Source organism: Salmo trutta, chromosome 37 (assembly GCF_901001165.1).
Source record: "Salmo trutta chromosome 37, fSalTru1.1, whole genome shotgun sequence".
Lineage (NCBI taxonomy): Eukaryota > Metazoa > Chordata > Actinopteri > Salmoniformes > Salmonidae > Salmo > Salmo trutta.
In genome coordinates this window covers 20,322,801-20,339,876 of record NC_042993.1, presented here as the reverse complement: position 1 = coordinate 20,339,876, position 17,076 = coordinate 20,322,801, and the positions used below count along the sequence as shown (strand labels likewise).

General features: G+C 42.0%; 1 pseudogene; it reads left to right on the top strand.

Moving 5' to 3' along the window:
- LOC115176649 (N-acetylglucosamine-1-phosphodiester alpha-N-acetylglucosaminidase-like) overlaps window positions 1-8,663 on the top strand; it is a 34,755-nt pseudogene extending 26,092 nt beyond the window's left edge.
- Window positions 8,664-17,076: the final 8,413 nt, after the last annotated feature.

The window sequence follows — 17,076 nt, the reverse complement described above, 5'->3', positions numbered from 1 at the left end:
TTCACACTGAGTGGTATTCAGAAGGGAGAGAGCTGGAAAGATTTCAAATACATTGAGGAACTGCATCTCAATGGATGTAAGAAGACTTTGTTTGCTTGCTGTTTGAGGTGAAAACATTACTTTGAGAAGCTCCACAGCTCATTAGTAGTGGTTAAGCCAATCAGAAATACTATCAGATCCCCAAATGGGCACATTTTATATGCTTAAAGTTGTCCGCGGGCCAGGTAGACTATAGGTCTACTTCTAAGCGTAATCAGGTGCGCGTCCTTACTCAACATTGACAGGAGCGCTCCAAACAAAAGACAGTGACTAAATTGAATTGACAAAACTCATAAATGGGTTGAAATGAATCAAAACTTGTTCCTCACAAGTGTTGCATAGGTTGTGCGCTCTGCAAACAATGTGTCCGCTCCGACAATGAGAACGCTAAAAGGAATAATATATTAAATGCATTAACAGAAATTACCGTAGCTGAACAAACATTGTAGATTAGGAATTAATGGCAAATGTTCTAATGGTGATCTATGTAATGGGGAATTGATATACACTAACAATCAAACAAAACAATTCACACAATGAAGTTATGAAACAATGAATGTGCACAAATTGGCGGAAGAGCGCATTCTGGAGAGAAGCGCATCTGAAGTCTGCGTTGGCCATGCAGTATTTACGGTGATACGGCCTCTGCAGAAGTCGGGGCATTCATACTACTTCCACTTCGCGGTGAGTTTGTGCTTAGACAGGATGTACCACTCCCATCAACCGTCAACCAATCATGTTAATGTGGAGCTATACAGAGCCCTCCACATTGTTACATTTGTCAGGTGCGTGGCCTCTGCGTGCCTCCGGAGGCGCCGTAATTGCGTCACACCCTCCATACGGAGTCTCCGACCACATTTTCGGATCAAACATAAATTGACTTTTACTCTAGGCCACCTTTGTCTAGTCTTGGTCGACCAATGTAGTTGTCCTGTGTGTCTAGTGTTATGTTTTTTCATTATAGTACAACTCAGGAAGGTTTATCTCTGAGATGATCTCAACTGTCCCAGCACACCCAGACTAATTTCCCTTCCATGTATTACCTCATTTCATCTCTTCCCCTCTTTTGTTCCTGTCTGTCATTTTACCTCCCTCCTTGTTCCTTACATGTTGGCCTTGCTTTCTCAATTCAAAGGGCTTTATTGGCATGGGAAACGTATGTTAACATTGCCAAAGAAAGTGAAATAGCTCGTAAAAAATAAACACAACATTACACTCAAAATTTCCAAAGGAATAGACATCTCAAATGTCATATGGCTATATACAGTTGTAACGATGTGCAAATTTGGTGAAGTTCAAAAGGGAAAATAAATATGGGTTGTATTTACAATGGTGTTCTTCACTGGTTGCCCTTGTGGCAACAGGTCACACATCTTGCTGCTGTGATGGCACACTGGTATTTCACCCAATAGATTTGAGAGTTTATCAAAATTGGATTTGTTTTCACATTTTTGGTTTGTCTGTGTAATCTGAGGGAATTGTGTCTCTATGGTCATACATTTGGCAGGAGGTTAGGAAGTGCAGCTCAGTTTCCACCTCATTTTGTGGAAAGTGTACCCATAGCCTGTCTTCTCTTGAGAGCCAGGTCTGTCTACAGCGGTCTTTCTCAGTAGCAAGGCTATGCTCACATAGTCAAAGCTTTCCTTCAGTTTGGGTCAGTCACAGTGGTCAGGTATTCTGCCACTGTGTAGTACTCTGTTTAGAGCCAAATAGCATTCTAGTTTGCACTTTTCCCCCCCCTTTTTTTAAATAAAAAAAAAAAAAAGTTTTAATTACTTGACACATTGGAAATGATTTTTGTTCTCATGTGGTTGGGTATGATTGTGTTGGACCAGCTTGCTTAGGGGACTCCATGTTTTATTTCTCTGTAGGTGATGGCTTGGTTATGGAAGGTTTGGAATCACTCGCTGTTTGTCTCCCCCTCCCTTACTCTGCTGGTTGTGTCCATATGTAGGGCATAGCAGGGATGTGTTCATGAGCTCTCCTAAACTCTGACAGGCCCGTGCAGACTGGAATCTCACTCCTCAGCACACCACATTTGTTTATCTCATTGCATCACACAGAGATAGTGGATCACACTATCTCTGCTATTTACTCTCGTTCTATGTTGGTGGTGTTTTTATGTGTGGGGGTTGGAACATGTCAATGCAACACTACACTGACTCATTCCCTCTTTCTTGTGTGTTATAACTCACCCCCTCCCGCAGTCCTTCATCCCATGTCCTCCAAGGTTGATTGCCCCTTTCAGTCTCAATGTAGCCCAGCACTGTGCTCCTTATCAGGATGATGAGCTGACTGGCCCTCACCATCTACTGACTGCCTGGCTGCCACTCACAGCACACGTGCAGGAGTTTAAAACATTTAGACCCCTTTAAAAGAGGTGGGGAGCTTAGTCTGGTCATGTTGGGATGTATGTCACAAACTAGAGTAACCCTAAAAAATCCTCAGTCCTCTACATATGTATATGTCAAGTTTAATTTCTTAATAGCTTGTTTGCAAAGTTCCTTGTTTACACTAGTATGTAAATGCAGTGTCTTCAGAAAGTATTCATACCCCTTAACTTATTCCATATTTTGTTGTTATAGCCTGACTTCAAACAGGATTTAATATGTTTTTTGGGTCACCCATCTACACGCAATCCCCCATAATGGCAAAGTGAACTTGTTTTTAGACATTTTTGCAAAAGTTTGTTAAATACAGAAATATTTCATTTACATAAGTATTCACACCTGTGAGTCAATACTTTGTAGAAGCATCTTAGTCTCTAAACTTTCCACACCTGGATTGTACAACATTTGCCATTTTAATTTCAAAATTCTTCAAGCTCTGTCAAATTGGCAGTTCATTGCTAGATGACAATTTTCAGGTCTTGCCATAGATTTAAGTAAAAACTGTAAGTCAGCCCCTCAGGAACATTCACGGTCTTCTTCATAAGCAACTCCTGTGTAGAATTGCCATTTTGTTTTAGGTTATTGTCCTGTTGAAAGGAGAATTCATCTTCCGAGTGGCGCTGCGGTCTAAGACACTGCGTCTCGGTGCAAGAGGTGTCACTACAGTCCCTGGTTCGAATCAAGGGTGTATCACATCCGGCCGTGATTGGGAGTCCAATAGGGTGGCGCGTAATTGGCCCACTGGTTTGGCCGGGGTAGGCCGTCATTGTAAATAAGAATTTGTTCTTAACTGACTTGCCTAGTTAAATTGAAAAAATATATCTCACTCTACTGGTCAAAAGTTTCAGAACGCCTACTCATTCAAGGGGTTTTCTTTATTTTTATAGTGAAGACATTAAAACTATGAAAAAACACATACGGAATCATGTAGTAACCAAAAGTGCCACACAAATCAAAATATATTTGAGATGCTTCAAATAGCCACCCTTTGCCTTGACAGCTTTGCACACTCTTGGCATTCTCTCAACCAGCTTCACCTGGAATGCTTTTCCAATAGTCTTGAAGGGGTTCCCACGTATGCTGAGTACTTGTTTGCTTCACTCTGCGGTCCAACTCATCCCAACTATCTCAACTTGGTTGGGGGATTGTGGGAGCCAGGTCATCTGATGCAGCACTAATCACTCTCCTTCTTGGTCAAATAAACCTTACACCGCCTGGAGGTGTGTTGTCCTGTTGAAAAACCAATGATAGTCCCATTAAGCCCAAACCAGATGGGCTGGCATATTGCTGTGGTAGCCATGCTGGTTAAGTGTGCCTTGAATTCTAAATAAATCACTGACAGTGTCACCAGCAAAGCACCCCCACACCATAACTCCTCCTCCCATGCTTTACGGCAGTAAAATACACATGCGGAGATCATCCATTCACCCACACCGTGTTTCACAAAGACACGGCTGTTGGAACCTAAAATCTCCAATTTGGACTCCAGACCAAAGGACACATTTTCACCAGTCTAATGTCCATTGCTCGTGTTTCTTGGCCCAAGCAAGTCTCTTCTTATTGGTGTACTTTAGTAGTGGTTTCTTTGCAGCAATTTGACCATGAAGGCCTGATTCACACAGTCTCTTTTGAACACTTGATGTTGATGTCTGTTAGTTGAACTCTGACGCATTTATTTGGACTGCAATCTGAGGCTGGTAACTCTAATGAATGTATCCTCTGCAGCAGAGGTAACTCTGGGTCTTCCATTCCTGTGGCGGTCCTCATGAGAGCCAGTCATGGCGCTTGATGGTTTTTGCGACTGCACTTGAAATGTTCCGTATTGACTGACCTTCATGTCTTAAAGTAATGATGGGACTGTCGTTTCTCTTCACTTATTTGAGCTGTTCTTGCCATAATATGGACTTGGCCCTATTTGGTAAAATACCATCTTCTGTATACCCCCCTTGTCACAACACAACTGATTGGCTCAAATGCATTAAGAAGGAAAGAAATTCAACAAATGAAATGAACAAGGCACACCTGTTAATTGAAATGCATTCCAGGTCACTACCTCATGAAGCTGGTTGAGAGAATGCCAAGTGTGCAAAGCTGTCGAGGCAAAGGGTGGCTATTTTGAAGAATCTCAAATATAAAATAAATGTTGATTTAAAACCTGTTGGGGATACCCCATCCTGTTCGGATCCCGTTAATGGGATTGCTTGACAAGATACAACGCGCTAAATTCAAAACAGAATAAATCTAATAATTTCAATTTCTCAAACAATCAACTATCTTACACCCTTTGAAAGATAAACATCTCCTTAATCTAACCACGTTGTCCGATTTCAAAAAGGCTTTACGGCGAAAGCATAAAGTTAGATTATGTTAGGACAGTACATTGAAAATAGCTATGTGTAATGTTTTGTCAATGCAAAGACGGGCGTCACCAAAAGCAGAAAACCAGCTAAAATGATGCACTAACCTTTGACAATCTTCATCAGATGACACTCCTAGGAGTATTTTCCCTCAAATGCTGCCGGTGAATCAGCGCTACAATTTACAAAATTACTATTCAAAAACATTGGTAAATTTATAATATTGTCATTCAAAGAATTATACATTAACATCTCGTGAATGCAACCGCATTGCCAGATTTCAAAATAACTTTACTGGGAAATCACACTTTGCAATAAACGAGGTGCTATGCTAAGAAAAATAGGCTAGGCGATACATGTTAGCGCCATCTTGGAGTCATCTAAAATCAAATATACTATTGTAAATATTCCCTTACCTTTGATTATCTTCATCAGAAGGCACTTCCAGGTCCACAACAAATGTAGTTTTGTTCGAAAAAGTTAATAATTTATGTCCCAATAGCTCCTTCTTGTTAGCGCGTTCTGTAGGCTACTCAAAATGTACCGAAGCCCGCGGGACTTGGCGCCACGAAAGAGCAAAATAAAAATATTTACGTTCGGTCAAACGTTGTATAGCATAAGTCTTTAGGGCCTTTTTCAATCAGAACTTCAATAATATTCAAGGCGGACGATTGCATTGTCTTATAAAACGTTTCAGAAAGAAAGGGTCCCCACACGCATGCGCGTCATAGTAGACATGGCCATTCGCCTATGACCAACTTTCCAGGCCTCTCGTTCGGTCAGTTTTTACAGGAGAACACTCAAACCACTTTGTAAAGACTGTTGACATCTAGTGGAAGCCTTGAAGTGCTAAATGAATCCTAACTCACGGTTTGTTCCATAGGCAAAGTGTTGAAGATGATTCCACAAATCAGATTTCCACTTCCTGCATGGAATCTTCTCAGGTTTTGGCCTGCCATATGAGTTCTGTTATACTCAGACACCATTCACACAGTTTTAGAAACTTTAGTGTTTTCTATCCAAATCTACTAATTATATGCATATTCTAGTTACTGGGCAGGAGTAGTAACCAGATTAAATCGGGTACGTTTTTTTACCCGGCCGTGCAAATACTGCCCCCTATCCCCAACAGGTTTTAACACTTATTTTTGGGATAACGGGATATTCGATGTGTACCTTCTTTTTTTTAAATGTGTACCTACCAATAGGTGCCCTTTGCGAGGCATTGGAAAACCTCTCTGGTCTTTGTGGGTGAATCTGTTTTGAAATTCACTGCTCAACTGAGGGACCAATTATCTGTATGTGTTGAGGTAGTCATTTAAAAATCCTGTTAAACACTTATTGCACAGATTGAGTCCATGCAACTTATGTGACTTGTTAAGCAAATGTTTACTACTGAACTTATTTAAGCTTGCCATAACACAGGGGTCAAATACTTATTGACTCAAGACATTTCAGCTTTTAATGTTTAATTTGTAACAATTTCAAGAAGCATGATTTCACTTTGAAATTGTGTGTGTAGGCCAGTGACCATCTAACTGTAATCCATTTTAAATTCAGGCTGTAACACAACGATGTGTAAAAAGTAAAGTGGTTTGTATTTGCTTGAGGCCGTGTTGAGGAATAACAAATTGTCGCATTTGTACTTTGATGGCTTTTTTAATTTTTTTAAACATCCTATTTGCATTTTAGTCATTTTCTCTGTCTTCCATTTAAACTGAGAGAGTCACAGCTAGTGCATTCAAACAAGGAAGCTGAAGTGACCATCTATAGTTGGTATGATAATGTGAGCATCATAGTGGTGTGTGAGGATGAGACTTTAGACATGGAGAGTGGTTTCTGTAATTGCTGTTTACACAGTTTCCACAGCTGGCCATTGTCTTGCAAATCAGATGTTTGCAACATGGAGAGAGGAGGAGATACACAAATCCAAGCCTTATCTCTCTGAGTAAGTGCCAAAGGTCATATCAGCTGAAACCCCTCCCTGCTGTTAACCACCTACAAATCAATCTAACCGCCCTCCTCGCATGCACAGCCACGCTCCCTCCTTTGAATCCCTCCGTCGCTCTCCTATTGTAAATTAATGCAGATGAACATTGTGCAAAACACAACCTTGCTATTTTTCACAGCTTGGCTCTGACAGAAATTCATAGTCATTTAATCATATGTAATGTCATGCCTTGATGGTGTGACGAACATCGTGTCCACTGCTATGTTTGATCTAATATTTGAATGGACAAACAGTGCAGGGGCCATATGCATTTATTAACCCCTTACCTTTCATACGCCAGTGAGGGATTGTTTTGAGTTGCTGTGGTTTCTGCCAAGTGCTCTGTGGAGGGTTTTTCTCCACAATTGGAGTGGGAGGTTGAAGTTTGTTTATTCATTGATCATTTTTCTCTCCCTTATCACTCTTCAATTCCTCCTCCCATTTTCACTCATCGTCCTACAAATGTTCCTTTTTGGGGAAAATATCAATGAATCCTCTTCTGATAATAAAAGTGGGATTGGATATGTACATTTTCCAAGCGCTCTACACGCCGCAAATACACCACTTCCAATGCTTAGCACCTGCTGTTTTCCATTTCCCATCTCCCCTGATCTCTCTCCTCAGGCAGCGCTGGCTCATCGTCACTGGCCTGTTGACCTCTCTACTGTTGGCCAGCCTGGTGGGTCACCTGATCAAGATATGTCGGGGGTCCGCGGCTCACCACCCCAGCCGTGTGGACAACTCCTACGTTTCTCTGACAGAGATCAATGGTGGTGCGTGCGGTTCAGGGGTCCGAGGGAAAGGGTCGCAACCCAACAGAGGAGTATTGGAGATGGAGGACTGACTCCCAGGATGAACTGTGGTCGTGTCCGCGCTGAGGGAGGGTGATGGGGGACGGGTGGGAGTGAGCCTACCCTGTTAGGACTGTCTGGAGAAGCTCTCTAACATACTGTAAAGATGAGGGGAGAAAGGTTTAGATAGGAAATGGGTTGCAATGAAGGAGAGGAAGAGATGGAGCCAGGGATAGAGAAGAGCATAAAGAGGTCAGAGCTGGAGGGAGGGAGTGCAGTGCAGAGAGAGGGATCCAAAAGAGGGAGGGAGAGCTGACGAGGCCCTCGGATGTTTCACACTCTGTCCCCTATTTGAAAGAGGGCTATTTGTATTTTCCCTCCGGCTCATCATTCACCATCTCGTTATCCAGAGTGGATGTAAAGAAAGAGAAAAACAGCCTGAAAAGAAAGGCATAAAGTAAAAGGAGGAAGAAAATAACTTCACCCTTTGTACTTTTTTATTCTAAATTACTTTTCTTTTCCTCCACTCTAGATTTTTCTAAGTGATAAAGAATAAACAATATGCCAACATATTTGATTGTGTCTAATATCAACAGTAGAACATTTGTTTACCAATTAGGATGTATGTGTCCCTATAAGAATAGGTATTATAAGGGGGCATAAACAGAGGAGATTCTGGTCTTTTTATTGTCGGCCACCCTGATGTTTGCAATCCTGTTCCACAAACATGGAATGGATTTCTCCACTTGTTGCCATGAGAACAAACAAGTTAAGAACTTTGAACCCTAGCCAGGAAATCCCCAACGCTCCAACCCACTGAACCTTGTATTTATGGAGTCCACTTTATCAAATGATTCAATGTGAATGCACCGGGGTTCACTGGGATTGTTTTTAAGATTTCCAAACAATTTTTTTTCTGTGAAGTCATGTTTCCACCAGCCCTGTGAAGCACCTACTTTTGTAACCGTTCAGATAAACTGTTGAAATCATGTTTAAATGTTGTCTGGGTGCCATGTGTGCTTCTGGTTCAGCCAAAATTGTCTTAGGCAGCAGCAGAAGTGGTTTTGAATGCAGAAATAAGCATGTACCAAAACTAGTTTGACAGGACCTGAGTGAGTTTTCTTTATTTTGTTTTTACTTTGTCTGACAGAGTAAGTTTGTTGACCACTCCTTGACCCCAATCTCAATTCTTCAACAGAAAGCTCCTTGTTATTTTTCAGTTGAGTCTTCTCACAGAGACAAGAAAATTATTTATGGCCTTTATTTATTTTTCATATGAGAATTGTGTGGCGACTTGGTGAGGTAGCAGGACGATTAGACTATGGGGGGGGGGGGGGTGTAATTATGTTGGGGGGGGGGGGGGGGGGGATGTAAAGAGGGATCATGTTCAACTTTAATAAAACGGTGTGTTTTATTTAGATATGTATATATATCACACACACATCTCACACACTAAGGTTAGGATTCACTGACACATTCCAGGGGTGGTTATATTACAAGGCTGTGGGAGAACACTTGATGGGAAATGTGTTTGATGGTGTTCTTGCATGTGTATTTAACATGCAGGTTACCAGATTGTGGTCTATATGGAGGCTGGGTTGTCCCACTGAGACGGCTAATGACTTGTGCTCAAAAACAGTGAAAGGACTTTATACAGTGATAATGACTCACTGTGTGCTCAAAAACAGTGAAAGGACTTTATACAGTGATAATGACTCACTGTGTGCTCAAAAACAGTGAAAGGACTTTATACAGCGATAATGACTCTGTGTGCTAGCGACGCTGTTGTGTTAGCTAACTATATAATCTTGACTCGCACTTCCTTGAACTGGTGAAGAGAATGGAGGAATTTAATTTGCACTCTCACCAGTGAACTTCAGGCAAGGCCAAATGCAAATCAAGGTGATTGCTTGAGTAGATGTTTATTTCAATACATTTGCCTGTTGGAGAGTTGCGAGACTGGTTTTGTTTGGTAAATTCTAGACGTTTTATGCTGCTTCTGAGCTAGCTGGCCAACGAGCTACCCGGCCTCACTACCCTGGAACATATAGGCGGCAGGTAGCCTAACGGTTGGCTCATTGGGCCAGTAACCGAAAGTTGGCTAGTTCGAATCTACCAGCCATCAAGGTGAAAGATCTGGCTGTGCCATTGAGCAAGGCACTTAACCGTAATTGCTCCAGGGTCACCCTGGCTGTCCAGGGTCACCCTGAGGGTGTCTTGGGAAGACTTGGGATATGCAAAAAACACATTTCCAATTCACACGTGTATTTACTAGGATAAATATAAGCGCCCACTAAATGATAACTTATTACATACTGTATGCTTGCGATTAATTGGCCTTTTGCTTGAATGTTGTTTTTTTTTTGCACCCTTTTGCTGTAATAGTCTTGGCATATTATAAAGTATTTAAATGTTTTATATTGTAGCCCAGCATGGGTTGTTGTCTGTGTTAACAAACCAGCCAGAGTCCGAGCTAGGCTGCGGAACACCGGTAGCGTTTGCCGGCCAAGAGTACCTCTGAACAGAGTGGGGCGGCAGCGTAGCCTAGTGGTTAGAGTGTTGGACTAGTAACTGAAAGGTTGCAAGGTCGAATCCCCGAGCTGACATGGTACAAATCTGTCGTTCCCCTGAACAAGGCAGTTAACCCAGGCCGAAAATAATAATTTGTTCATAACTGACTTGCCTAGTTAAATAAAGGTTTAAACAAGAGTGCCGGACATAAATGTCGTCAGAGGTCCAGTGGGTGGTTCCCAAAACGTACCGAACAAAAGGCAGATCAACATTCGGCGTGGTGTGCGTGGTCCCTTAAGTTGGGTTTCACAGTGGTAAATGATCCTGTTCTAGCAACTCGCTGAGGCTAGTCCTACTGTGGAGATGACCCTGATCCCCGTGCAGTCTACAAATGTCATATGATAATGAACAAAATCTGTTTATCTGAAGGTACAATGGGTAGGTTTTTGGTAGTGAGGATCTGTAAATCTGTTTTGTTCAGGCGCATTGTGTAAGCTAGCTGTGCGTTGTAGTGGCCGCTATGACTTTTGAGGGCCCTCTGGATTTCAGCCGGCCAGAGGAAGAATGACTGAGCGATGAAAAAGGGAGCTCCTTTACATAAACAGGAAGTGCACCTAGCATAATGCCAAATGATTGGGGGTTGATTTAGTCTAATTTTGAACAAATGTACAGTGCTCAAAAAAATAAAGGGAACACTTAAACAACACAATGTAACTCCAAGTCAATCACACTTCTGTGAAATCAAACTGTCGACTTAGGAAGCAAAAAATTAACATGCTGTTGTGCAAATGGAATAGACAACAGGTGGAAATTATAGGCAATTAGCAAGACACCCCCAATAAAGGAGTGGTTCTGCAGGTGGTGACCACAGACCACTTCTCAGTTCCTATGCTTCCAGGCTGATGTTTTGGTCACTTTTGAATGCTGGCGGTGCTTTCACTCTAGTGGTAGCATGAGACGGAGTCTACAACCCACACAAGTGGCTCAGGTAGTGCAGTTTATCCAGGATGGCACATCAATGCGAGCTGTGGCAAGAAGGTTTGCTGTGTCTGTCAGCGTAGTGTCCAGAGCATGGAGGCGCTACCAGGAGACAGGCCAGTACATCAGGAGACGTGGAGGAGGCCGTAGGAGGGCAACAACCCAGCAGCGGGACCGCTACCTCCGCCTTTGTGCAAGGAGGAGCAGGAGGAGCACTGCCAGAGCCCTGCAAAATGACCTCCAGTAGGCCACAAATGTGCATGTCTGCTCAAACGGTCAGAAACAGACTCCATGAGGGTGGTATGAGGGCTCGCCGTCCACAGGTGGGGGTTGTGCCTACAGCCCAACACCATGCAGGACGTTTGGCATTTGCCAGAGAACACCAAGATTGGCAAATTCGCCACTGGCGCCCTGTGCTCTTCACAGATGAAAGCAGGTTCACACTGAGCACATGTGACAGACGTGACAGTCTGGAGACGCCGTGGAGAATGTTCTGCTGCCTGCAACATCCTCCAGCATGACCGGTTTGGCGGTGGGTCAGTCATGGTGTGGGGTGGCATTTCTTTTGGGGGCCGCACAGCCCTCCATGTGCTCGCCAGAGGTAGCCTGACTGCCATTAGGTACCGAGATGAGATCCTCAGACCCCTTGTGAGACCATATGCTGGTGCGGTTGGCCCTGGGTTCCTCCTAATGCAAGACAATGCTAGACCTCGTGGCTGGAGTGTGTCAGCAGTTCCTGCAAGAGGAAGGCATTGATGCTATGGACTGGCCCGCCCGTTCCCCAGACCTGAATCCAATTGAGCACATCTGGGACATCATGTCTCGCTCCATCCACCAACACCACGTTGCACCACAGACTGTCCAGGAGTTGGCGGATGCCCAGGCGTTGTAGGGAGGTCATACAGGCACGTGGAGGCCACACACACTACTGAGCCTAATTTTGACTTGTTTTAAGGACATTACATCAAAGTTGGATCAGCCTGTAGTGTGGTTTTCCACTTTAATTTTGAGTGTGACTCCAAATCCAGACCTCCATGGGTTGATAAAATTGGATTTCCATTGATTGATTATTTTTGTGTGATTTTGTTGTCAGCACATTCAACTATGTAAAGGAAAAAAGTATTTAATAAGATTATTTCATTCATTCAGATCTAGGATGTGTTATTTTAGTGTTCCCTTTTATTTTTTTTGAGCAGTGTACATTATCATTGTTTTACTCAGGCAAGGAAATAATTATGTTTCGTTCCCATCCCGTAAGGGTCAGGAATTGCTACTTCAGTATTTATTCATTTGATAATATGTTATAATTTGTCAAGGAATGTATTTGATGCACTTGAGTCATGTATAGTGTTAATCACAAACTAAAGTCAATGAACTAAAACTGGTGTAAATGTTTCTCATGCTTGTGCCTCCTTTACGGTCATCGCTGTGAATGACAACTCGCATATCTTGTCTACTTGAAATGTATTGCCGTTAATATGCAAGAATTGAGAACAACAAACTGCAGTTTAAGGTGGTTGGCATGTCACTGCTGAGTTTGTGAAGATTGTTTTTCACCAATAAAGCCATTTTTTTCAGTATCAATGTCTTGTCTGGGCTTGGTTGGTACTATTTAAGACTTAATTCATACACCTCATTCACCAGTGGTTTATTTTGGTGGACAAAGTAGCCTAGTCCGTAGGCTGCCTCCACAACCGTAATTAACTCATTTGATTTATTTTTAGCATCTTGTGCGTCCATTACATGTTGGTGCTCAACAGTCAAGGTTATTTTCCATGGGAGTGACTGACTGGATGGCCCACCCAATCACTTGCTGACTCGCACATGTCTGCCCTGCCTTCTCTGTCCTGTTCAGCTGATGCAATTCTTAAGAGTGATGTCACTCTCCTTCCCTGCATCTCTTTGCTCCTTATTCTGCTTGTTCCCTGTCCACCTCTTTTCCTCTATGTTGTCCTATCATGTTCTTACTCCCGCTTATCTCCATTCATGACATACCTTTCCCACATTACCTAGAGTGTTCGTGACTGTTCTTCAAAACAATAATTTAAGCATTTGTTGTAAATATTGAATTTCTGTGTGCCTTAGCTTTAGGGTGTACGTTTGTCTTTTAAGGTAGACTGGCAGGAAAGGTTGCCCTCCCACTTGTCTGTCTTGTATTGGTTAAACTTCACTTGTTTGCCTGTTAACTGTCACACCCTGGGTCAATGATAATCAAACGGAACCAGACCCAAATTCCGTGTTTCACCTAATCATCGATCCTATCACAGGTTATTATGGGTGTCAAACATTCTGCAGGTTATGTGTGTCTGTCTTATGTTCTATATTTTTGTCCATTCAAAAGGGACTGTAAAGAAAACAATGTTTGAACCTATTTCACCAGTTTGATTTCATTTTCTTTTTTTTTACCCATAGTTCCATATTAATCTTTCCTAGTGATGTGATTGGACTTGACATAATAGTTGTTGAGGGCTGGAAATGTCACCCTCTGCCTATCAATGGACAGAAAGTGTCAATCCAACCACAGAATGTGGCTGAATGGAATAGCCTGTAGCTTACCACACTTAAATGAGACCTCCCTTAACTTTGCAGTGACTGTATGCATGCTCCTGTGTTTTCACAGCCTTGTCTCTTTACGCCACAGCTTGAATACACAGCTGGTTTTCCCCCCCCAAATTCCCAACACACCAACTCTTTCACATGACCTTTGACATAGGTTTCCTTTTGTTGATTTTGATTATTTTTTTTCAAAGAAATTATATTTACAAACTGTCCCTCAAGGAATAGCTGTCCCCTTGAATGTAATTTAAATGGACTACTCTGAGAAGATTCTGTAATGTTCCTTTCTGTCACATGCATGGTTTAAATTCACCATGTTAAATATAAGAGAAAATACAAAAGTTATTGATTTATTAAACTGCTGAAATGACAAGTCTTCAATGAACTGTGTCACCTAGTAGTTATTGCCCACTTTCAAACAAACATTATGTAAGGATGTGGTGTCTTCAATGAACTGTGTCACCTAGTAGTTATTGCCCACTTTCAAACAAACATTATGTAAGGATGTGGTGTCTTCAGTGAACACGTGTCACCTAGTAGGTATTGCCCACTTTCAAACAAAACATTATATAAGGATGTGGTGTCTTCAAGTGAAAGGGAACATATATTGTTTTTTTATACAATGACGATGGCCCACTTAAATGTATTTTTTGTTGTTGTTAAAAGCACTTAATTTATTGACAGGATGTGATATCAGAGAAAGTCTACATGATGTTCGGCAGATTGACATTACCTACGCCTGATGGTAATGCAAAAAATGTTATAAAAAAATGTCACTCGTCTTAATCCTTATTTGTTTCCTGTTTCTGAATAACACAAATGTTTGACTTCCATAATGTAAACATTTTAATGTTCTTAATAGAAACACCATAGTATGTTTTAATTTGTCTATCCAAGTTAAATTGGAACTCAAGTTATGTAGGTCAAGAACACACTCAGGTTGATTTTGAGTGATGTAACACTGTTATGGGGAAAAAAGGAAACAGTTGAGCTGAAAGCCACATCTTCAGTGTTGCAATAGTAGCCAACTAAAACAGCCCAGGTGTGGCCTTTTGTTTTTGGGCCTGGAAAATTACGGAAACGGCTGGTTAGATTTTTCTTTATGTGGACACATATGACTGATTCACACTTTGATAACCTCACCTCTGAAAGATGGAGGGGGGGGGGGGTTTGTGTAAGCACTGAGTAGCGGGACAAACACACAACTGTGCCCTATGGTCCAGTGTAGCGATACCAGATTGCCCTAATGGGAGAGGGCAGGGTGGCTGTGGTGTAAGACAACACATACTCAGTTTATGGCCTCTACATTTTTTTTATGATGGCCTCATCCTACCCACCTCTCAGCCCTCTGACAAGAGACTTCATCATTTCAACATGGATCTTTGTTTTGTGGGTTAGGATGTGTTTAGAAACACTCTTTCAATCTACATACTGGTCATGTAGTTATTTTTCTAGCCACCTCACACTATTTGGTATTGGTATTTCTTACATATTAGTTGCGGATGGCTTACTTAGACATTTCTTAACTTCCTATGTCTGTCTATAGGCCCACTGTGAAATGCAGTTCCATTTTCACCCCAATGGAATACTTGGCCAGCAGTCCAGGGGCAGATTGCACCAGTTGGGTGTAAAAATAAAGTTGGTATAAAATGCAAGGTTGCACCAAACAAAAATAAGATTAGTCGTAGCTAAATCCGACGTAAACAATGTGCCTGCATGAGATTTGATGCTTCGTAATTATGGTTGTTCAGTCATGGCAGTTCTATACAATAATTTATATAAAGCCTGGATTTATAAAAAGGCTGGATTGATAACGCTATATATTGGCTTTGAGAGGCTTGGAAGCCACCGGTCGGCCATATTGGCACTCCTGATTAAAAGGATAAATAAACACTGAAATTATAGCTAACCACACACAGCTATGGCTAGCTATTTAAAACGGTTGGCTGACGGAGTTTCTGTAACAATATGATCAATGGCATTAGCCTACTTTACTCGAATATTCCAGTCATTCAGTGATATTCATTCCCAAAGTAATTATCCATCCAGTTGTGGTCGAGAAAAATATGCATGCATTAGTGGTCGGCTTTTTGATGTGATGGGACGAACATGCCTTGCAAAGTTTAGAGTCAATTATGTGTTTAAACCCTGGATGACTAACTGCATTGAACCCTGCGCGCAGCCATCTCGGCACTCCAATTCTAAAACATATTTTGGAAGCTATAAAAATGCATGTATTCATGTCTACATTCGTTTTCTATTATAGACACCTTAATGCATAGTTTTAAATTATATTGTGAGCAAAGACATTTTCCTTAAAGTATTTTTGTTGTTGAGAGTACTGTTACTGTCCCCACTATAACAAACAACAAATAGTTAAATACATGTAAGTTTTCAGTCCCCGAGTCCCTCCTTAAAACATTTAATTGAAATACTGTAGAATTCCATTCATACTATGGAGGACTACTCCTAACTAGGCACGTAAGTTAATAACACATTCTTATTTACAATGACGGCCAAACCCGGACGTCGCTGGGACAATTGTGCGCCGCCCTATGGGACTCCCAATTACGGCCGGATGTGATGCAGCCTGGATTCGAACCAGGGACTGCAGTGACGCCTCTGCACTGAGATGCAGTGCCTTAGACCGCTACGCCACCCGGGAGACCGAACCGCGCTGCTTTGATACAAGTGCGGGGACTCGTCTTGATAAATCAATCAGTAATTTTGGGGGGTTTTCACAGAATGTCGGTTTGGATAGCCTACACGGCTGGGGAAATGTTAGCCAAATTAAGGTGAGTGTTTTCTAGCCTCCTCAAAAACGATTTGCTATTGGTATTTATTACATATTAGTTGTGTATGGCTTACTTAGGAAATAAACAAAGACACTTCTATGTCTGTCTATATGCCCACTGTGAAATGCAGACCCATTTTCACCCTAATGGAATACTGGGCCAGCAATCCAGCACATTTTACATCGGACGTAGAGTTACGACCCATTTACGACCAACTGGTGCAACCAGCCCCAGGAGGTCCTTTGTCCGGAGTGTCCTTAATCTGGTTTATGTAGGGGGTTGGTGGACCATTGGATCAGGCCCCTTTTCCCAATTTGCACCGCTTGAGGGAAGGGGTGCTTTGTTGTACCCCTCACTGGTGACCGACATACTCTGTATTGAGTGCACTGTCATCTTTTTGTCCCCTCTTCCTTTGTCTCGATCCTTTTTGTTTGTGAAGCCAATGGCCCATTCTGTTCCGATAGAGGAGACATACATCCATCTCATTTTTGTGATTGCAACAACAAAAAACTTGGTGTAAGGTTACAATAATGAAAAATATAGATTTTATGTTTCCTTTTCGGGAGGGGGCCGAGCTGTCATTGCTTTGTAACATGGTCCCACACTCCTAAATGTACTCTTTTTTTGTAAATTCTAATGCATGGGTGCTGAATAGTGTTTTGGTACTTT